Source organism: Microcebus murinus, chromosome 29, assembly GCF_040939455.1.
Source record: "Microcebus murinus isolate Inina chromosome 29, M.murinus_Inina_mat1.0, whole genome shotgun sequence".
Classification (NCBI taxonomy): domain Eukaryota; kingdom Metazoa; phylum Chordata; class Mammalia; order Primates; family Cheirogaleidae; genus Microcebus; species Microcebus murinus.
Window position 1 is genome coordinate 352,472 of NC_134132.1, and position 23,475 is coordinate 375,946.

The 23,475-nt window shown below is 37.1% G+C and overlaps 1 long non-coding RNA gene across 1 annotated transcript in view; it reads right to left on the reverse strand.

Moving 5' to 3' along the window:
* Positions 1–7: 7 nt before the first annotated feature.
* The window catches only part of LOC105874815 (uncharacterized), a 37,444-nt gene continuing 13,976 nt past the window's right edge, over positions 8–23,475 (reverse strand). The window contains exons 2-3 of the long non-coding RNA XR_012915722.1: positions 20,228–20,440; positions 8–490 (exon numbers count right to left, since the gene is read on the reverse strand). This is a non-coding gene — a long non-coding RNA (uncharacterized LOC105874815). The remainder of the gene's footprint in view (positions 491–20,227; positions 20,441–23,475) is intronic.

Below are 23,475 nucleotides of genomic sequence, written 5' to 3' on the forward strand. Positions count from 1 at the left end.
CCAGCGCGTGACGCGCACTCCGGCGGGCGCCGATTGGCGGCGAGCGCGTAACGCGCGCTCCGGCGGGCGCCGGCCAGCGGGCTCGCGGCTGACTAGGCCCTCTTCAGAGTCTCAGAGGCGGAGGTGGCCCTCCCGTAGAAGCCGGAGGCCAGCAGTCAGGGTGCTACGGCGACGAGATAAAGCTCGTGAGCGCGCCTCCTACCGGCAGCGCCGTGCTCGGCCGTCTCCGCTGCCTCCCCTCTGGCTCTCCGGTTGCACACTTGCCGAGGAGCAGCCCCGCGCCTCACAGGCCAGGGTTTTGAAAAAAGGAAAGAAATGTGTCATAAAACTCTATGTAAACCAGGAACTGCTTACAGCTCTGCCGCTCGCAACTTAATGCAGTCCTTGCTCCAAGGTCCAGAGGTTTCTGCCACTCACACAAGACGGTAGTAGTCCGTCCTTAGATATTTTTAGTGCTTTCCAAAGGTCGTTTCTTTCTTCGGTTAAAACCCTTTGAGAAAGTGGTAAAAAATAAAACATAAAATTTTAGCAGGGATTCTGCTAAAATCTCAAGTATTCTTGAAGATTTTTAAATTTTACTTACTTTTATTAAATCTAAAGAAAATTTAAAGGGTGAAAGTGTTAGGGCTTAGGGCCCATAGATAGCCAATAACCAGCCATTAGCTTCTGTATTATGCTTGCTTGCTTGCTTGCTTAGGAGAGTGGGAAATTTTCAGTTGACCCTTATCTGACTCCACACCCGCCATCCCAATTCTGCTAGTGTGATTAAGTTTAGAAACTAAGGAGAAGGGCAGCGGTACGTGGCACAACTGCCCCACCAAAAAATATAGCCTCTAGGCCAGGGTCAAAGCGCCCTGGACCCTTGAGGCACCTGACATGCTTCCTGTACCCAGTGGAATGCGTTCTGGCTTAGATCACAGGATGCAGGATGCACCTCACCTAAGATTGATGTGGTCCATAAATTAGGATACTTCAGGGTCGTCCTCTGGGCTGAATCTTAACTACAGCCGGTGACTCCTACAAAACCCATCTCAAGGCTCCAACCTCCCATTGTGCTAAGACAAGATAAAAATGTAAGATTAATGCTTTCTCTTGCTGCTTCTGTAAAAGTGCTTGCTAATTAGCTTTTTAGAGTGTGTTTTTTTGCCTTTAAAAAGGGGCCGTTTTCCACTCTCATCACTACTTTTCTGTGCCTGCCACTCTGCAGGACAGGAGTAGTCCTGGCCAGTAAATAAAGACTCACAATTTGGGCCAATTCGGTTTCTAAGGTGGTCTTTTCTCGCACTTGGGACTATAACAAAAGGAGATAGTTTCAGTGCCTTGAAACTTTCTTGCCTTGACTTTGTTTCATTGTTTGGCCGAAGTGAAAATATCAAACCAGCACTTGATAACACTCCTCATTATTTACAGTTCTCTGCTTGACCAACAACATATAATAACAAACTGTGCATGGTCCAATATTTCATTTTGTATGACTTAACCTTGTAACAGCCAGTTATAACAAATAATGGTTTATTTTTCCCTTGGTGTTTTTAAAGTGAGAAATGGAATTTTTTAAAGCAAACTTTCATTATCTGAACTGTATAAATTTAATGTTTGAGATTATCTTTCACTGAGAAAAATCACCACCACCAGTAAGAAGGGAAGATGGACCCTGGAGCTTGTTTATCCTGAAAATGAGGAAACTCAAACATTCTTGTCCTCTGGACTATTCTGTTGGCTGTTATCTTTAATTTTTGCTGATCAAGCATAGAGGCACCCTTGGAGAGATGGTTGAGATAGACGTAAGTTAGAAGTGGGGTGCATTAGGGGAAAAAAAAGCTTGGAAAAGGCCATTAGCTATTTGTATCTTCTCTTAATTAGAGGCCCATCTTGACAAGGGCAAAATGTGCTGCATTGAGTGATATTCTTAAGGCCTCTAAGCAGGATATCTTTAAGGAATTAAAAAATATATGCCTTAATACAGTAAAATGCTCAAGTATAAAATGTATAATTCCGTGTGACCGCCATCTACATCAATATGGAGAATATGTTCAATACCCCAGAGGGCATGTTTGTGCCCCTTCTAACTATGTCTAACTACCACCACCACTATTTTGTTTATATAAAAGGAATTATACAATATATAGTTTTTGTGCCAGGCTGCCTTCCTCTTAGAACTTTATGTTGATAGCTGGTTTATATATTTTCAAGTTGAAGAAATGTAGTGAAGTTAAATCTATAAGGATAAAACTTTTTTTTGGAGAGAGGTGCTTAAAATTTAAAGAAGAGGTATTAGCTGTTCTGATGCATTACATGAGCTATGTCAATGTATAAAAGTAAATAGTTCCTAACTCTCCAATAAAAAAAAATCCTTATTGTGCATTTATAAGGGATTCCTTTTACATAGATTCCCTTTACTTTAAATCCTTTTGTTTATATTTTTAAATTTGTATTTCATTTCCTCAACCCTGCTTTCTTCACAGTACATGAAACAGATGGTATGAAGATTATATATATTTTGTTTGTTTGTTTTTTGTGCTTTTTGACACATGGTCTTGCTCTGTTGCCCAGGCTAGAGAGTGCAGTGGCACCATAGCTCACTTCAACCTCAAACTCCTGGGCTCAAGCAATTCCCCTGCCTCAGCTGCTGGAGTGGCTGGAAATACAGGTGTGTACCACCACGCCAGGCTAGTTTAAAAAAAAAAAATTATTTTTTGAGACAGAGTCTCACTTTGTTACCCAAGCTAGAGTGAGTGCCGTGGCATCAGCCTAGCTCACAGCAACCTCAAACTCCTGGGCTCAAGCAATCCTGCTGCCTCAGCCTCCCGAGTAGCTGGGACTACAGGCATGTGGCACCATGCCCGGCTAATTTTTTCTATATATATTAGTTGGCCAATTAATTTCTTTCTATTTATAGCAGAGATGGGGTCCCGTTCTTGCTCAGGCTGGTTTCGAACCCCTGACCTGGAGCAATCCGCGCCCGCCTTGGCCTCCCAGAGTGTTAGGATTACAGGCGTGAGCCACCTTGCCCAGCCTAAAAAATTTTTTGTAGAGACAGGGTCTTGCTATGTTGCTTAGGCTGGTCTCAAACTGCTGGCTTCAAGCTATCCTCCTACCTTGGCTTTCCAAAGTGCTAGGATTACAGGTATAAGCCACCGTGCCCAGCCTGAAGAAAATATTGTTCTAAATGGAAATGGCAGGCTTATCTGACCACCTTAAGATACAGTGTTCAACAAATTCTGGTTTTATTAGCATGTATTTCTTCTTTTTTGACTCCATCTTTAAAAGATATAAAGAGGCTTTTCGTGCAGTGGCTCATACCTGTAATCCCAGCACTTGGGAAGGCTGAGGCAGAAGGATCTCTTGAGCCCAGGAGATCAAATTTATAGTGAACTATGATTAAGCCTATAGTGAACTATGATCAGCCTAAGTGACAGAGGCCATAAAAAAAAATACATAAAGAAACTTCCTGGTCAGAAAAGTCAAGGTGAAATAATCACCATGCAAATACAGTTAAAGGATTGTTTATTTACTTTCAAGCACTTGAGTAAGGATCACTAATCCTCTACCTGTGTAGGCCTTGTGTCCTAGCTAGGCCCAAGTCTCTCATTTCTTTACATGCTTTCTTCCCGTTAGCTCATCTAGTCCCAAGAATTCAAATAAGATCAATAATTTGATAAAGCCCAAATCTCTATTTCCAGCCCATACTTCTTTAGTACTGCTAATCCAAAATTCTGACTGGCATCTCTTGACATCTTGGCCGATTTTGCTGTTGCTTTGTTCATCTTTTTCACTGATTTATGTGTTCTGTACCTTGTTGGTTATTTTGGTTGCCTGTCTTCTCTTAGTTTATGTCTTTTCTTTTACCTTTGTTTATTGTATCCTTTCTTATACCAAAATTTAGTTTGAATGTAGTTAAATTTATTTATCTTTTCCTTTATAATTTGTTCTGGGAGTCTTGTTTAAGGAATCCTTTCCTACCCCTAAATCACAAAGATATTCATCTTATTTTTTTACTGAAAGTCTTAAACTTTTATCCTTTATATTGAATTAATCAACATAGTATTTTATCAACATAGTATTTTGATCAACATAGTATTTATTTTTCATGCATGAAATCCAGATTGTTTTATTTTTTATTTCATATGCAAATAACGAATTGTTCTAGCACGATTTATTGAGTAGTTTAACTCTTTTTTGTTGTTTGTAATGTCACCTATCTCAAATCAGGTTTCCATACACCTATGGGTTGCTTATTCTCTTCCCTTGCTGAGTTTGTATAACCTCTATGACCATACCACACTCTCATAATTGCTACAGCTTTATAGTAAGTGTTAATATCCAGCAGAATAAGCCTCCCTATCTATTCTTTAAAATTGCCTTGAGAATGCCTGGCCCTTTACTCCTCTATATGAATTTCAGAGTCATCTTGTCAAACTGAACAGAAAATCAAGATTTTTATTGAACATTCATTATGGCCTCAGTTTTCTCCTCTGTGATATGGTGATACTAATGATTATTATGACTAGGTATTCAATGGATGTGCTCAATGGATGGTTCTGATGTATTCAGTGGATGGTTATCATCGTCATCATCATCAACGAATGAACCTTTACTCTGGCTTTGATATCTTAAATTCAGAAGTTGTACCTCTAACCACAACATCAACTTCATATTCTTGTACATTTCCCACCATCTTAATTCCACTATACTTACTATTTGACTTCATCAAATATTTAGTGTTGAAACCATCTCTATTTTTTCTACCCTGTCAGCCCATTCTTGGATTTATATTTTTTCCCATTTCTCACAAAAGTTGCTCCAGATCTTCACTATTCTACATTAATTAGTAATTAAGCCTCTTATTAACACTACCCAGCTTATTCTGAGCTCAGATGACCTTGATTTTTAGTTACCAGAGAGGCTTTCCTCACCATTATCTCTATACTTGTTCACAATTCTTCCTGTACTTAGGTTCCTCTCGGTCCTCTAACTGCTTCCTGAATTCTAGAGCTCAGTTCCTCTAAGACCTTACTTGGTTATCTTCTCAAACTTTCATTTGCTTGTTCTCTACTGGCCTTATAAATGTATGACTTCCAGGCATTTATATTTTACCAACCAATACATTTTTTTAGTTGGGAAAATTAAATTAGGTTTGCCAATTTTTTATTTTTTCAAGAAAGGGCATTTAAAATCAATTTAAAAAAAACCAAAAAACTACTACTTCAAGGAAATATAGCATAATATTTAAGACTACCGATGATGGAACCAGACTGTTTGGACTTCAATCCTGACTTTCCCAGGGCAAATTATATAACCTATGAAAATGTAGATAATACCTACCTCTTAAGATTGTATTATATATATTAATTCAGTAAAGTAAGATATATAAAGCAATTTAAATAGTACCTGGTACATTTATATACACAGTGTTTTATCATCATCATCATTATTATTTTTTACATGACTATCCACACATCTTCTTTATATACTTTGTTTTGTTTTTTACAGTGGGTGGGAAAGGGCCACCTGGTCAATTTGATAGTGTAATGTGTCAATGCTACATATGGCTATGAGTACTTAAGATTTTTATAAGTATAAAATGCTTAAGGGAACCCCATGCAGATTTCTGTAGCTCTTTCTCTATGTATCTCCCTTCTACCCAATACTTTACCCTATAAAAATTATATAAGTCTATACAGAGAAAAAAATGGATTTATACAATGTATCTAAAAGTGAATATATTGGACTTCTCAACAAGAACTCTGGAAGTTAAAGGATAATGGAGTAGGTCTTCAAAATTGTGAAGAAAACTTATAATTCAGAATTCTATACCATGCCAAATTATCAACCAATTATGAGATTAAAGTCATTTTTGAATATAAAAGGTCTCAAAAATGTACATTCTGTGCATCCTTTCTCAAGAAGCTAATGGAGGATGTATTCTTCCTAAATGAGGAATAAACTAAGAAAAAGTAGGACATGTGATCAAAGAAATAAGAAACCCAAAATAGGGGAGGGATAAAAGGAATGTGATGGATTGGAAGAGTTGATGAAATTAATGGAACAAGTAATACGTTTTAATAAACTGAGAGAATACTTACCCTAGGCTATAATTTGGGGTTAAATTACTGATTATTACATAAGAAACTAAGCAAAGTTTTTAAAAAGAATTATTATTAAATCTATCAATTCAAACATTTTTAAGGAAGAAACAAATTAATTTTAAAAAGTAAGAGTATTTTAACTTTGGTATTTGGCATTCTTACATGATACTTCCCCTTTATTTATGAGGAACCACATTTGAACTGCCTGCCTTTACCCACAATTTTAAGAGGAAGTGCAGCAAACTGGAAACAAAAGCAAAATTAAAGAAACAAAACTGAGATCTGTCAATTAGTAACATACGGTAAGACTATTTTAAGATCATTCCTCATAATGCTTTGCTAAAACAAGCAGTATATAGAATTATCTTTATAAAATTCTTGAGACACATGATAGAATAGAGTGAGCTTTGAAAAAACTTTTCACTGTATAATTCTGAGTATATACCGACATACCACTTTTGCAATCATTGATAAGAAAAAGATTATTATTAAAAAGCAAATATATGCACACATGCATAATTAAAAGCCTAATTCTATAAATCCTGCATACATGCATAATTAAAAGCTTAATTCTATAAATCCTTGAGGTTTCTTTTTCTTTTTTGGAAGCCATCTTTTTTGCCTTAGAAATTCCATGCTTACTATAATCTGCACATGTAATCATTAAATAATCATTGAATAATAAAATGAGATAATAGGACAGATTCTTATTTACCTAAGAAGTTTATGGAACTAGCCTACTCTAAGCACTGATGAGTAATCTGTCAATGATGATGACTTAATAATATGCTGCCTTATAGTATTTAACTTTTTGTTTATACTTTGAGTAGTAAACTTAGAAATGGTAGCATTCTGTTTAGAATAATGCTGTTGAGATTAAAGTACCCTGAGTACAGCAAGATGATGGACTAGGAAGTCCTAGCCCTCAATCCCCACAGAAAGACCAATTTTAACAACCACTCACAGACCTTTACAGGAGCCTGGGAGACCAGCTAAGAGCACCAGCACCTCACTAGAGCAAAAAAAATCCAAGAATAAACACATAGAAGGGGGTTAGAAAAATATTTCACTTTACCCACATCATCCTCCCTCAAGGCAGCCCAGCTCAGTGCCAAGAGAGGCCCTTTTGGCCCATGAGTTCTCCCAGGGGGAATGTAAGAGTGAAGTGAGTGCCTGGTTTTCCCAGCCCTGTATGATACTGTCCAACAGGCCTACTGCTATTTTTCCCAACCAGAACACTAAGGAAATTTTCATGGATGAATAGTCTGAGGATAGCGAAGAACAAGGAAAAGAAGTGGAGGCTCGTAGCAACCAACACACAGTTCTCCACGGTTGGCCACAAAGTCATGGCCTGCATCAAGAGGTCTGCCCATGAACCTCACAGGGACATTTCACTTGCAGACCTTCTCAGCTAACTGACAAGAACCCCCAGCACTCCATGTTCCTACCTTGTAGCCACCACCCTTCCCTCCCCTGCAGATGGCATATGCAAGCCCTGAGAGACAGCATTACAGATATTAGCAACTGGTTCCTGCTGGACTGGAAGAAGGCGCACAACCTTAAACACTTCAGGGTGCTGGCCTGAAGTGCACCTAGCACTTCAGGCTAGGTGCTGATTTTGACCCACAAAATCAGCACCTAGCCTGATTTTGTGGGTCAAGAAAAGGCACACAATCCTAAGACTTACTTCCATGCCCTCCAGAGAGAAACTAGAGAAGTGGAGTGGGTATATCCATGGAAAAGGTCTGAGAGACCCATAGAATCTCTAGTGATGCTGACTGGGGAAGGTCTTTCTTTTCTGAAGCTAGTCAGTAAAGACGGGGAGGTGAATGTTTCTTCAAATGTAAAGACAGCAGTGCAAGGCTTCAAGGAACAAAATAAATAAATAAATAAATAAATAACCTGGCATCACCAAAGGAACAAAATAAAGTTACCTCAGAGAAATGGAGACCTATAAACTGCCTGACAAATAATTCAAAATAATCATCTTGAGGCTCAATGAGCTATAGAGAACACAGGCAATAAAAACAAGGAAAACAATACATGAACAAAATGGGAATTTCAACAGGAGATAGAAACCAATACAAAGAACCAAACAAATTCTGGAGCTGAAGAATCCAGTGACTGAACAGAAAAATTCAAAAGTGAGCTTCATTCTGAGCTTCAGTCAAGCAGAAGAATCAATGAACTAACAGATCATTTGAAGTTATCCACTCAGAGGAACAAAAAGAAAAAAGAATGAAAAAGAGTGAAGGAAGCCTATAAGACTGGGAGACACCATCAGGTGAACCAATATATACACTATGGAAGTTACAGAATAAGCAGAGAAAGAGAAAAGGGACAGAAAGTTTATTAAAAGAAATAATGGCAGAAAACTGCCCGAATCTGGGTAAGGAAATGAACATCCAGATCCATGATACCCAAAGAACTCCAAATAGATTGAACATAAGGATATAGAAGTAAAAATGTAGAGTTTTTGTATGAGACTGAAATTATCAACCTAAAATAGAATATATCCCCAAACTTATCATACTGTATACAGAAAGTATGTACAGCTTTTTACATGTCAGTCATCCCTCAGTAAAGTGGATTTAAAAGAAAATCACCATGCTGTCTTCAAAATTTTTGCCTTACAGTTCATACTCATTAACTTGGAAACTTTCTTCACCTTACAGATGGATATAAACAGAACATTTTTTTAAGTTGAAAATGAACTCACATTGTCTAGTTTCTGAACATCTTTATCTGATGCTTCCAGAGACACCAGATCTATTTCTTGTTAAAATTAAGCAAAGAAATACTAGGATCCACAAGTAGTGCAGCATGTCCCAAGAGTTCATCACATGCATCTCTGACCAACAAAAATCACTTTAAACTCCATTTAATATCTTCTAAATTGAAATTTTCTTAGGTATTAGCAAATTATTCAAACCAATTTCATGTGCCATTATGGTATATCCCTTAATTGTTTTATATTTGGGACATAGCAACAATCTACCAAAATATTTTATCTCTGATTTTGACCTCCAATTTTAACATATCCTATATAAAACACTTCAGAGAGTTTTTCTGAATGAAGTTTGCTTTTTTTAAAGACTTTATGTTGTAGAACAGTTTTAGGTTTACAGAAAAATTGGGCAGAAAATCAAAAGAACTGTTATACAAGAAGCTTTAAACTACCACTGGAAGAACAATACTTAAAGTCCTAAATATAACCTCATTACTATAATTAATTACTATAACCATATTTCATCTGTTCTAAGACTTTATCCCATTATAAAATCTGGGAATTCTAGATTCATCTTACAATAGATGGCATCTTAAATTACATGATAGATAATATTTTTAATAAATATTAAAATAACTATTTTCAAGTGCTTACTACATGCCAAATGCATGCTATTTTATTGTACATATAATGTCTTTTAATACTCAGGACAACCTTAAAGAATTAAAGTAACTTATGACCAGGCGTAGTGGCTCACACTTGTAATCCCAGCACTTTGGGAGGCTGAGGTGGGAGAATTGCTTGAGGCCAGGAGTTCAAGACCAGCCTGGGCAATATAATGAGACCCAATCTCTAAAAAAAAAAAAAAAAAAAAAAAAAAAAAAAAAATTAGGTATGGTGGCGCATGCCTGTAGTCCCAGCTACTTGGCAGGATGAGGCAGGAGGATCCCTTGGGCTCATGAGTTTGAGGTTATAGTAAGGTATGATTGTGCTAGCCTGGGCAACAGAGTGGGACCCTGACTCTAAAAAAATAAATAAATAATACAACTTTAAAAAATATAGTAAACCATTTATTGAAACCTTAAAATCTGTACCCCCATAATATGCCAAAATAAAAAAAAATTAAAAAAATATATATATATAGTAACTTATTAGAGCAAGATCCTATAGATCAGGGTTGGGCAAACTACAGCTACAGGCCAATCTGGCCCACTACCTGTTTTTGTAAATAAAGTTTTATTAACACACATTCACAAAAGAGATTAAAAGCACTCAGTAAAAACTTGTTAATACCTGGTCTGTTGAGAAAATACAGAAATCTGGAAATAAACAATTTAAGAAAGCCAAGTACAGTAAATGGATAATTCGCTGATTCCTCCATGTCATGTTAACTTTAAAAAAAACCCAACATATTCAACATTTTATGGCCATTCACATCTTTTCAGCCACATTTCCTTTTGTTCTCAATTCTTATTCATATTGTTTTTTGCTACTTCTGATTAATGTACTATGTTTGACAGACTATTTCTTTAAATTAGAAACTTTAAACTCCATTTAATATCTTCCAAATTGAAATTTTCTTAGGTATTAGCAAATTATTCAAACCAATTTCATGTGCCATCATGGTATATCCCTTAATTGTTTTATATTTGGGCCATAGCAACAATCTACCAAAATATTTTATCTCTGATTTTGACCTCCAATTTTAACATATCCTATATAAAACGCTTAAGAGAGTTTTTCTGAATGAAGTTTGCTTTTTTTAAAGACTTTATGTTGTAGAACAGTTTTAGGTTTACAGAAAAATTGGGCAGAAAATACAGAGTTCCCATATGTCACCTTCTCTTTTGACACACACAGTTTCTCCTGTTAATATCTCGCATTAACAACTTGTAACATTTGTCACAATTGATAAACACATTATTATTAACTAAAGTCCACAATCAAAATTAGGGTTCACTCTTTGTGTTATGTAGTTTTATGGGCTATGACAAATGCATAATGTCATGTATCCACCATTACAGTATCATACAGAATAGTTTTACTGCCCTATGAATGCACTGTGGTCCACCTATTTATTCATACCTACCCCATACCTCTGGCAACCTAATGATCTTTTTATTGTCTCTGTAGTTTTGCCTTCTATATGAAATGTTTATTGTCATTTAAAACTTTAATCTCTGGAGCAGGGCTATATGTGTGAATAAAAATAGCAAGTTGTAGAGAGTATGTATAGTATCCTATTTATAAATTTTAAGAACTATGTATATACACACATTTGATTATACACAGAAAATTTCTGGAAGAATACCTAGCAAAATAATAAATTCTAAGAAAAGGAGAATGAGAGAGAGTTGATGAGGTCTTTTACTTTCTATTTTCCTTCTGTTTTGTTTGAATTTCTTTCAACAAATATTTTATGATTTAAAATATTTTAACTATAAAGCTATAAAATTATCTCTGATAAAGAAGTTTTGTTTCAAAGCAACAAAGTACCAGAAGCAACAAAGAAAACATTTAGAGATTTTTAACTGCATCAAGATATTAAAATTCTATACCTTAAAAGCATCATAAAATCTGATCCTCACTGCTATCTATCCATCTACAACAATCTTAATTTTAACTCATATTTTTCATACCTAATAATCTCACGTGGCTATTTTATGATATCTTATTCCTCACACATTACTAACCTCCCCCCCAACTCTGCATCTTCTTGACTCCTATTTTATGCTTGATTTTACTGTAAAATTGCAACCCTTTTCATCAATCCCAATCTGCCTTACTCTTCTTTATTTTTCTAGCAAATATAATATTACCATCTGAAATGGTTTATTACTTGCTTGGTTAGTTAATTAGTTATTTGTATATTTTGTCTCTGTCCCCCATGCCATTTCCCACATGAATAAAGATTTTTGTCTGTCTTGTTCAGTGATGAATTCTCCATGCCTGACACTTGGTAGATGCTCAAAACAATTTGTTGAATGCACAACTGAATTATTAAATGTATTGGTATATCTCTTCCTATAATTATCATACTCCTCAGGTATCTAGATATTTTGGTTCACAAGCTCATGTTCTCCTAGTGTTATCTACTACCTTTTTTAATACTGGATATGGCAGTAGAGTAAAAGGGTAGACCCTAATTATTATCCCTTCCCGCAAGTTTATGGAGCAGAAAGCAAGAGCTCTAGGCATCACAGAAGAGCAGTGACGCTCCTTCTGTTTGCTGGCGCTTCTCTGGTAAGGATTTATGTTGAAATCTTTAATCTAGCAGCAAAAGGCTGTTTTAGTCCACCAAAACCCTGAAGGTTTGGGGGATGAGTGGAGGGGTAAATGCCCCAATATTCTAAAGTATCTGGTCAGCTCCACTTTTGTTCATTGGCAGTTCACTTCAACAGACCCTTTATATTATCCTACACCGGGAAGCCTGATTTGCTAATTATTTTTGTAGCAATAAGTAGTCTGGCACTGATTATTCTAAAGCAGTGTGCGTGCATGGCAGGAACAATATTTAAAAACTTATTCCTAAAACTAACTAGGGTTTCCTCAAGTTTTTGCTATTACTCCTCAAGTATTTGCTTCCTTCTTGTTTCTGTTGTTAACCCAGGGTTGATTTGGAGGAACAAAGACAAATAGCCCATAGTGACCCAAAAAAGGAATAAAATGAAAGCTCAACAATATAAAAATGGCTATATGAATTACAATTTATGCATCCTATAAAATATTATACAGCTTTCAATAAACAAACAAAAAAATGGACTTAAATAGAACTCTAGAACAAATGGGCCTGACTGACATTTACAGAACATTCTCCCCCAAAACCACTGAATATATATTTTTCTCATTAGCTCATGGGACATTTCCTAAGATTGACCATATGCTAGGCCACAAGCGGATCTCAAAAATTTTTAAAATTAGAAATTGTACCATGCATCTTCTCAGACCACAATAGAATAAGATTAGAAATCAACTCCAACAGAAACTCTCATCTTTACACAAAGTCATGGAAACTAAACAAACCTCTGCTGAACGATTATTGCATTGAGGAGGAAATCAAGATGGAAATAAAAAGGTTGTCTGAACTAAAGGAGACACAAGTTATCAAAATCTGTAGGACATAGCTAAAGCAGTCCTGAGAGGAAAGTTTATGTCCATAAATGCCTACATCCAAAAGATCACAAATCAACAATCTAATGAATCATCTCAAAGAACTGGAAAAGGATGAGCAAACCAATCCCAAACCTAGCAGAAGAAGAGAAATAACAAAGATCAGAGCAGAACTAAATGAAATTATAACAAAAAAACTATATGCAAGATTAAGAAAACAAAAAGTTGGTTCTTTGAAAAATAAAATTGGCACGCCTCTGGCTAGATTAATGAGAAGCAGAAAAGAAAGAACCCTAATAAGCTCCATCAGGAATGAAAAAGGAGAAATTATAACTGATGCCACGGAAATACAAAATATCATCTATGAATACTATAAAAACCTCTATGCACATAAACTGGAAAACGTGGAGGAAAGGGACAAATTCTTAGAAACACACAGCCGCCCTAGGCACAAAGAGGAAGAAATAGAATTCCTGAACAGATGAATATCAAGTACCAAAATTGAAACAGCAATAAAAAACCTTCCTAAAAAGAAAAGTCCCAGACCAGATGGCTTCACACCCAAATTTTACCAGGCCTACCAAGAACTGGTGCCTATCCTGCAGAAATTATTCCACAACATCAAGAAGGAAAGAATCCTCCCCAACACATTTTATGAAGCCAATATCACCATGATACCAAAACCAGGAAAGGAAACACACACAAAAAATAAAACTACAAACCAATATCCCTTATGAATATGGATGCAAAAACTCTCAACAAAATCCTAGCAAACCAAATTCAGGTCCTTATCAAAAAAATTATCCATCATGACTAAGTGGGCTTCATCCCAGAGATGCAGGGATGGTTCAACATACACAAATCTATAAATGTAATTCACCACATAAACAGAAGCAAAAACAAAGACCATACAGTCCTCTCAAAAGATGCAGAAAAACCATCTGAAAAAATTGAAAACCCTTTTATGATAAGAACGCTTAACAAAATAGGCATGGGTGGGACTTACCTAAAAATGATACAAGCCATATATGACAAACCCACAGCCAACATCATACCATGCAGTATGATGAAAAATTGAAAGCATTCCCACTTGGAACTGGAACCAGACAAGGTTGCCCTTTATCACTGCTTCTATTCAACACAGTCCTGGAAGTCCTAGCCAGAGCAATCAGATGAGAAAGAAATCAAGGACATCCAAATGGGGGCAGAAGAGGTCAAACTATCGCTCTTTGCTAATGATATGATCTTATATCTAGAAAACCCCAAAGATTCTGTCATGAGACTACTGGAATTGATACATTCAGTAAAGTCTCAGGTTACAAAATTGACATACAGAAATCAGTAGTATTCCCATATGCCAACAACAGGCAAACTGAGAACTAAATCAATATCTTTTGCAATAGCAACAAAGAAAGTAAAATACTTAGGAATATATTTAACTAAGGAGGTAAAAGACCTCTACAGGGAGAACTATGAAACACTGAGGAAGGAAATAGCAGAGGACGTAAATAGATGGAAAACCATACCATGCTCATGGGTTGGCAGAGTCAACATTGTTAAAATGTCTATACTACCCAAAGTGATCTACAGACTCAATGCTATCCCTATTAAAATACCAACATCATTTTTCACAGATCTAAAAAATATAATTCTACCCTTTGTATGGAACCAGAAAAGACCCCATTAGCAAAAGCAATCTTTGTTTTATATCTATTTTCAGTTGGCCAATTAATTATTTTTATTTTTTTTATTTTTAGTAGAGACGGGGTCTTGCTCTTGCTCAGGCTGATCATGAACTCCTGAACTCAAATGATCCACCCGCCTCAGCCTTCCAGAGTGCTAGGATTACAGGCGTGAGCCACCACGCCCAGCCAGCAAAAGCAATCTTAAGCAAAAAAAAAAAAAAAAAACAAACCAACAAATTGGGAGGCATCAATTTTTCAGACTTCAAGCTATACTGCAAGGCTATAGTAACTAAAATAGCATGGTAATGGCACAAGAACAGAGACATAGACCAATGGGACAGAACTGAGAACCCAGATATAAAACCATCCTCATATAGCCATCTAATCTTGGACAAAGCAGACAAAAACATACACTTGGGAAAAGAATCTTTATTCAATAAATGGTTCTGGGAAAACTGGATAGCCACATGTAGAAGACTGAAACAGGATCCACACCTTTTACCTCTCACAAAAATCAAGTCACGGTGGATAACAGACTTAAACCTAAGGCGTGAAACTATAAGAATTCTAGAAGAAAATGTTGGAAACACTCTTACAGACATTTACCTAGGCAAAGAATTTATGAAGAGGACCCAAAGGCAATCACAGCAACAACAAAAATAAATAAATAGGACCTGATCAAATTAAAAAGCCTCTGCACAGCCAAGGAAACTATCAGGAGGGCAAACAGATACCTACACAATGGGAGAAAATATTCATTCACATGTTACACATCGATAAATGGCTGAGAACTAGAATCTATATAGAACTAAGGAAAATCAGCAAGAAAAAAATCAAACAACCCTATCAAAAAGTGAGCAAAGGACATGAACAAAAACTTTTGAAAAGAAGATAGACTCAATGGTGATATAGCACCTCTTGTATATTCCTGGATAGAGCTGGAACCCATTCTACTAAGTATCTCAAGAATAGAAAAACAAGCACTGCATGTACTCACCAGCAAATTGGTATTAACAGATCAACACCTAAGTGGACAGGCCGGGCGTGGTGGCTCACGCCTGTAATCCTAGCACTCTGGGAGGCCGACATGGGTGGATCGCTCAAGGTCAGGAGTTTGAAACCAGCCTGAGCAAGACCCTGTCTCTACCAAAAATAGAAAGAAATTAATTAAACAACTAAAAATATATATACCAAAAAATATTAGCCAGACATGGTCCAGGCTCAAGCCTGTAGTCCCAGCTACTCGGTAGCCTGAGGCAGAAGGATCGCTTGGGCCCAGAAGATTGAGGTTGCTGTGAGCTAGCCTGATGCCACGGCACTCACTCTAGCCTGGGCAACAAAGTGAGACTCTGTCTCAAAACAAAACAAAACAAAACAAAACAAAACAAAACAAAACAAAACAAAACCTAAGTGGACATATAGGAGTAACATTTATCGGGTGTTGGGAGGGTGGGAGGGGGGAGGAGGTGATGGGTATATACAACCACAATGAGTAAGAGGTGCAACGTTTGGGGGATGGACATGCTTGAAGCTCTTGCTTGAGGGGAAGGGAGGCATGGGCAATATATGTAACCTTAACACTTGTACCCCCATAATATGTTAAAATTTAAAAAAAGTTAAAATGATAATAATAATAAAAAAAGAAGATAGACTAATGGCTAACAAACATACGAAAAATCCTCAACATCTCTAATCAGGGAAATGGAAATCAAAACCACAATCAGATATCGCTTATCCCCAGTGAAAATGGCCTTTATCAGAAAGTCCCAAAACAATAAATGCTGGCGTGGATGCCAAGCAATAGGAACACTCCTACACTGCTGGTGGGACTGCAAACTAGTGCAACCTCTGTGGAAAGCAATATGGAGATACCTCAAAGAGATACAAGTAGAACTACCATTTGATCCAGCAATCCCATTACTGGGCATGTACCCAAAAGAACAAAAGACACTCTATAAAAAAGACATCTGCACTAGAATGTTCATAGCATCACAATTCACAATTGCAAAGATGTGGAAACAACCCAAGTTCCCAACAATACATAAGTGGATGGATAAAATGTGGTATATGTACACCATGGAGTTCTACTCAACCACAAAAAACAATGGTAATCTAGCACCTGTTGTATTATCCTGGATAGAGCTTGAGCCCATCCTTCGAAGTGAAGTATCACAAGAATGAAAAAATAAGCACCACATGTACTCACCATCAAATTGGTACTAACTGATCAACACTTAAGTGCACATATAGTAATAACATTCATCGGGTGTCGGGCAGATGGGAGGGGGAGGAGGGGTTGGGCATATTCACACCTAATGGGTGCGGTGCTCACCGTCTGGGGGATGGACATGCTTGAAGCTCTGACTCAGGTGACGCAAGGGCAATATGGGTAACCTAAACATTTGTACCCCCGTAATATGCTGAAATAAAAAAAAAATAAACCACTTTCGAAAAGGAGGAAAATATTATATAGCTTTCAAAAGGAGTGAATTAAAGTTGCATGAATTAAGTTGTGATTTCCACAGATATTGCTACATGAAAAGATGGAGAAAAACATAGGATTCTAGTCTGTAAAACAAATATCAACATGCATAAATGTTTGCATATATATTTGTTTGTGGGCATACTCAAAAATATTTATATTTGTAGATGTATACACATATACATATATATATAATTATATGGGAGAATGTAGAAAACACTTATTACTTGGGATATAGGTTTGATTGCTCTAAGGCCAAAATAGTAATGACTTAAGATGAAATTTTTCTCTCATATTCCGGGAATAATCAGTTCAGGACTAACAAGGCAGTTTGGGTGCTAGGAATTGAAGCTACTTCTAGCTTCTGCTAAACTCAGCATATGGCTTTCTATATCATGGCCTAAGTAATACAGCAGTTCCAGCTCCTTACCATGATGTATTTGAGAATGGGAAACAGAAAAAGAGTATACCTCTTCTTTTTAAGATCATATTACAGAAGTTGTAGCCATCATTTCCACTTATGTCCTATGCGCCAAAATGTGGTTACTTGGCCAGATCTTCAAGGGAGTGCAAGGAAATAAAGTCTTCACCTGTGTAGCAATGTACCCAGCTAAAATTTGGGGTTTCTGATACTAATGGAAGAGGAGGAGAAAGGACATCGGAGGACAATTGTGTTCTTTGCCACAACAGAGCAGATTAATAGGTGAGCTGGGTAACAAAGGAAAAGGGACATAATCAAATACCTTATTGAAAGTCATATGCATGTTTTTTTTACATTTTAAATGTATATGCTTTTCATTTAGAAGACCCTAATATGTAAGAAATCTTTAGTTTCTCCTAATACTTTTAATAAATTATATAAATTGTAAAGGACACTAAACCTTAGCAGTTTCATTTACACTAAAAAAACTTTCCCCGAGAGTTTATTTGGTTTTCTCTGGACTGCTGTAGGATTTTACTGAATCTACCCAGGAACTTAAATTCCTAATAACACCCAGGATCTTTGGTAACTTTGGACAAAATGTGCTTAATCCATTAAAAAGCTGTTTTGGGGGTTAGAACAAACACTCCTCTTGTATCATATTTTGCTCCCTCTCATTTTAATCTTCTTTCCCCTTATATAAATGAATAGAATTTTAGTTATGCAGAATTATGGTTGCATAGAGTTTTTTGGTTTTTGGTGGTTTTTTTTTTTTTTTTTTTTTTTTTGCCTAGCACATTTTTATGTATTTAACACCTTTTCTAGCTCTACTCCAAATGATATATGTTATGTTTTCACTTGGGACCACAGAAATAAGGTATCCGTATCCCCCCTTATCTAGTAGTCAGACTTTGGCTTTCATAACCTTAGGGAACCTGGAAGTAAGGAAAAAATCGAGCCCAAGGAAAATAGATGTTATAAGCTTTATTTTACAGCAAAAATATTTCCCTCTTCTTAAGTAGTTGTTTCATGAACTTGAATTCTCCATGTAACTAAAGGCTCAATTATTCATTATGGACACTAGTCATACAGTTTGAAGGGCCCTGTCATCACTGGTGTGCTGGTGAATGTTTAACAACTAGCTTTGGTGGGGGCAGCTCTGATGTGTGGTGTTTACAGAGTTCCCTGGGGCAAGTGCTCCTACTGTGGTACTGTGTCAAGCTACATAAGGACATCACTGAACGCAGAGTCGGCAAGAGGTACACACTATCAAACTGTCATATAATACTTCTACCATGTGGATACACAGATGAAACCACAAAAACATGGATAACAGTAAAATGTACAGGCATACTTTGGAGATACTGCAGTTTTGGTTCCAGACCACTGTAATAAAGCCATTATCACAGTGAAGTGAGTCACATGAATTTTTTTCATTTCCTAGTGCATATATAAGTTATGTTTACATTATAGTCTATTAATTGTGCAATAGTATTATGTCTAAAAAAGTGCATGCTTCAATTTAAAAAACAATGCTAACAAAGTGAGCACGCACTGTTGCAAAATTAGCACCAATAATTTGATTCAGGGTTCCCACAAACCTTCAATTTGTAAAAAATGCAGTATCTGTGACATGCAATAAAATGAAGTACACTGGGCCAGGCGTGGTGGCTCACGCCTGTAATCCTAGCACTTTGGGAGGCCGAGGCAGGAGGATTGCTCAAGGTCAGGAGTTCGAAACCAGCCTGAGCGAGACCCTGTCTCTACCAAAAATAGAAATAAATTAATTGACCAACTAAAAATATATATACAAAAAATTAGCCGGGCATGGTGGCGCATGCCTGTAGTCCCAGCTACTCGGGAGGCTGAGGCAGTAGGATCGCTGAGCCCCGGAGATTGAGGTTGCTGTGAGCCAGGCTGACGCCACGGCACTCACTCTTGCCTGGGCAACAGAGTGAGACTCTGTCTCAAAAAAAAAAAAAAAAAAAAATGAAGTACAATGAAATAAAGTATGTCTATAGTAGAATGATTAGGAAGTGATTTTAAGTATTATCGAGTCTCATACACTGGAATTTAATATATTAATAATTGTCAGTTTATATAATTATTTTTTAATAATGGCTGTGTTTAATAGTCAGCCTGTAAAATTCTTAAAAATTTTTTAATTGGCACTTGTAAGCCAGTTTAAGCAAGTTCTAACATACAACCGCCAGTACTCTTAATTTTGGAAGTGACGTAGGGACTAGCCAATCTGAGTTGAGATGGTTCTGTCAGCTAATGATTAAAAAAAGTGGATTTAGGCCAGGTGCAGTGGCTCATGCCTGTAATCCTAGCACTCTGGGAGGCCGAGGCGGGTGGACTGTTTGAACTTAGGAGTTCGAGACCAGCCTGAGCAAGAGCGAGACCCCGTCTCTACTATAAATAGAAAGAAATTAATTGGCCAACTAAAAATATATAGGCAAAAAAACATTAGCCGGGCATGGTGGTGCATGCCTATAGTCCCAGCTACTCGGGAGGCTGAGGCAGGAGGATTGCTTGAGCCCAGGAGTTTGAGGTTGCTGTGAGCTAGGCTGACGCCACGGCACTCTAGCCTGGGCAACAAGAATGACACTCTCCAGAAAAAGAAATTAAAAAAAAAAAAAGTGGATTTAATACTTGAATTTATATAATCAACCCTTAAATTTTGCTATATCACAAAGTAGTCTGTCATACCTTTTTCATATTTCTCCATGCATATGTTACCTTGTTATGACTTTATTGCTTTTAGGAAATTTTTTGAGTTAGTTGGGCATGGGTGGCACGTGTAGTCCCAGCTACTTGGGAGGCTGAGGCAGGAGGATCGCTTAAGCCCAGGAGTTCAAGGCTGCTGTGAGCTACAATTGTGCCACTGCACTCCAGTCCCGGTGACAAAGCCGGACCTCATCTCTAAAAGAGAAAGAAAAAAAAACCAACTGTAGATGTTTAATCTAATGTTCTAATGTGTGTCACCTGTAAATAAATACTGACAAAAGGTATCCCGTAAACAATGAGGAGAAAATACAGACATTTTAGCAAAGATTATGTGTGAACAGCACAGTTACACATGAAAAGATGCTCAACATCATAATTACTAGGGAAATGCAAATTAAAAGGACAATGAAATACCACCATATACCTATTCCAATGGCTGAAATTGAAAGGATTAATCCTAAGAAGTCAGGAGGAACTGGAACACTCAAATACAGCTGGTGGGAATGTCAAATGGTATAATCACTAGGGAAAACAGTTTGGCAATTTCTTGAAAAGTTACACATACCTACCGTATGATCCAGCCATTCCACTACTAGCTATTTACCCAAGAGAAATGAAAGCATATGTCCATACAAACACTTGTACAGAATGTTCATAGTAGCTGTGTTTGTAGTAAGACAAAACCTGGAAACAACCAGAAATCTCCAACGACAGGTGAACAGATAAAGAAATGGTGGCATATTCATACTATGGAATACTATTTAGCAATAAAAAATGAACTATTGAGAGACATAATAATATAAAAAACTCTCAAAATAATGCTAAGTGGAAAAAAATAGACAAGAAAAGAAGACATACTATGATTCTATTTTAATAAAATTCTACAAAATGCAAACTAACCTATAGTGACAGAAATCAGATAAGTGGTTTCCTGTGGGCAAGGAGAGAGAGGAGTAGGAAGGAACAAGAGAAAGGATTTATAAAAGAGCACAACGAAATTTGTGGTACAATTCATTATCTTGATTTTGGTTTTAGTTTCATGGGTGTATGCCTATGTCAGTTTATAAAATTGTGTAAGTATGTGCAATTTATTGTATGTCAATTATATTTCAATAAAGCTGCTTAAAAAACATAATAATCCGGCCGGGCGCGGTGGCTCACGCCTGTAATCCTAGCACTTTGGGAGGCCGAGGCGGGCGGATTGCTCAAGGTCAGGAGTTCGAAACCAGCCTGAGCGAGACGCCGTCTCTACCAAAAATAGAAAGAAAAGTAATTGACCAACTAAAAATATATATACAAAACAAAAAAAATTAGCCGGGCATGGTGGCACATGCCTGTAGTCCGAGCTACTCGGGAGGCTGAGGCAGAAGGATCGCTGAGCCCCGGAGATTGAGGTTGCTGTGAGCTAGGCTGACGCCACGGCACTCACTCTAGCCTGGGCAACAAAGTGAGACTCTGTCTCAAAAGAAAAAAAAAAAAACAAAAAAAAAAACATAATAATCTAGCTGTGGTCCGACTAGTGGAGGTGAGGAAAAGGCAACTGCTTTATTTTGGACAACACAGTTCTATTCTTCCAAGATAAACTGTTCTTCGGGCAACCATCGCCATTGCTGGCTTACACTGAGATGTCAGGCAATGAAATTCTCATGTTTTTACTAAATGTCTGCTGGTAAGCCAGATTCTCCTCATCTGAGTACCTGTATTTATATTTACCCCTTTATGTATTTCACATTAAAGTCATCCCTCAGTAGCCATGAAGGAGTTCCAGGGCCTATTGCAAATCCAATGATGCTCAAGTTCCTGACATAAAATGTCATAGTATTTGCATATAACCTATGCACATCCTTCTGTATGCTCTAATCATCTCTAGATTACTTATAATACTTAATAAAATGTAAATGCTATGTAAATAGTTGCTACAGTGTATTGTTTAGGGAATAATGACAAGAAAAAAGTCTGCACATGTTCGGTACAGATGCAATTTTTTTTTAAATTTTTGATCTGTGGTTGGTTGAATCCAGGGATTCGGAACTCACAGATGCTGAGGGCTGACTGTATTTGTTTTACGTATGACTATTACTCTTATAATGAGGTGTCCTCATTATAACTTCAAATATTAATATTCCTTAGACTGTTGGTTTTTCACACTGTGCTGAGTAAACACTGGGGGCGTACACAGATCCATCAGGGGTATCCTGAGTGGGAGTGGGGACTGGAGATGGAGGGAAAGAGAAAGAATCTGAGTGGGAAAGGTTTTGGCCTCCAACCCAGAAAGCTGAATTTTACAGACTAAGGACTCTTAGGGAAAAAAACCAAAGTATGAAAAGCATCTAAGTTTTATCCACAATGCCCAACTCAAAGCCTGATTATACAGTAGATGCTCAATAACTATCTACAGAATGAATATTAATTAAATTTTAAATGCCTCTCTCATCCCTTTATTTCTGCACTCCCCTCTCATTCTCATTTGGCATATGAACTTTTCTTCTGTCATTTGAATTTTTTCTTTTTATGAGATGGAGTCTCGCTGTATTGCTCAGGCTGGTTTCAAACTCTTGGCCTCAAGTGATCCTCCCGCCTTAGCCTCTTGAGTAACTGGGATTGTAGGTGCAAGCCACTGCACCTTGCTCATTTGAGTTTCTTGAGATGGGAACAAGATTTTTTTTTATAAGAGTTGTTTATTTTACACTAAAAGAAAAGTACCAATATAATGTACTAAGTGTATCTTTTAAAAGCACTAATTTTATATACTTATTCACACATTCATTAGCAATGCAAGTCTCTATTAACAAACCCTATGGATATGAAACACACACCCCATACATTTAAGGCCACCAAATGCTGGGGGGGGTGGGGGGCAGGCAGGAATCATACAACACAGGGGAAAATGCCTCTATAAACTCATGATCTCCTATCTTAGGACCTTAATAGGCCCTTTTTTCTTTTCTTTGGTTAGTTGTTCATTCTCCCTCTACTTTTGTCATGCCCCTAAATATGATCATACAGCTCTCCTTCCTATTTTACTGAGAAAGTTGAGAATATCAAGTATGAATAGTTAACTTTCCGCCTACCCCTACCAAAAATTTATCTTCATTTTTACCCATTCCAATCTTTTCCCTAGTCTCTAATGGGTCTTCCCCTTTTTCAAAATCAAGTATTCTGTGTGTTTTTTTTTAACCTAGAGCCTCACACCTCTTGATGAAACTGGCTCCATCCATGAATCCCTGTCC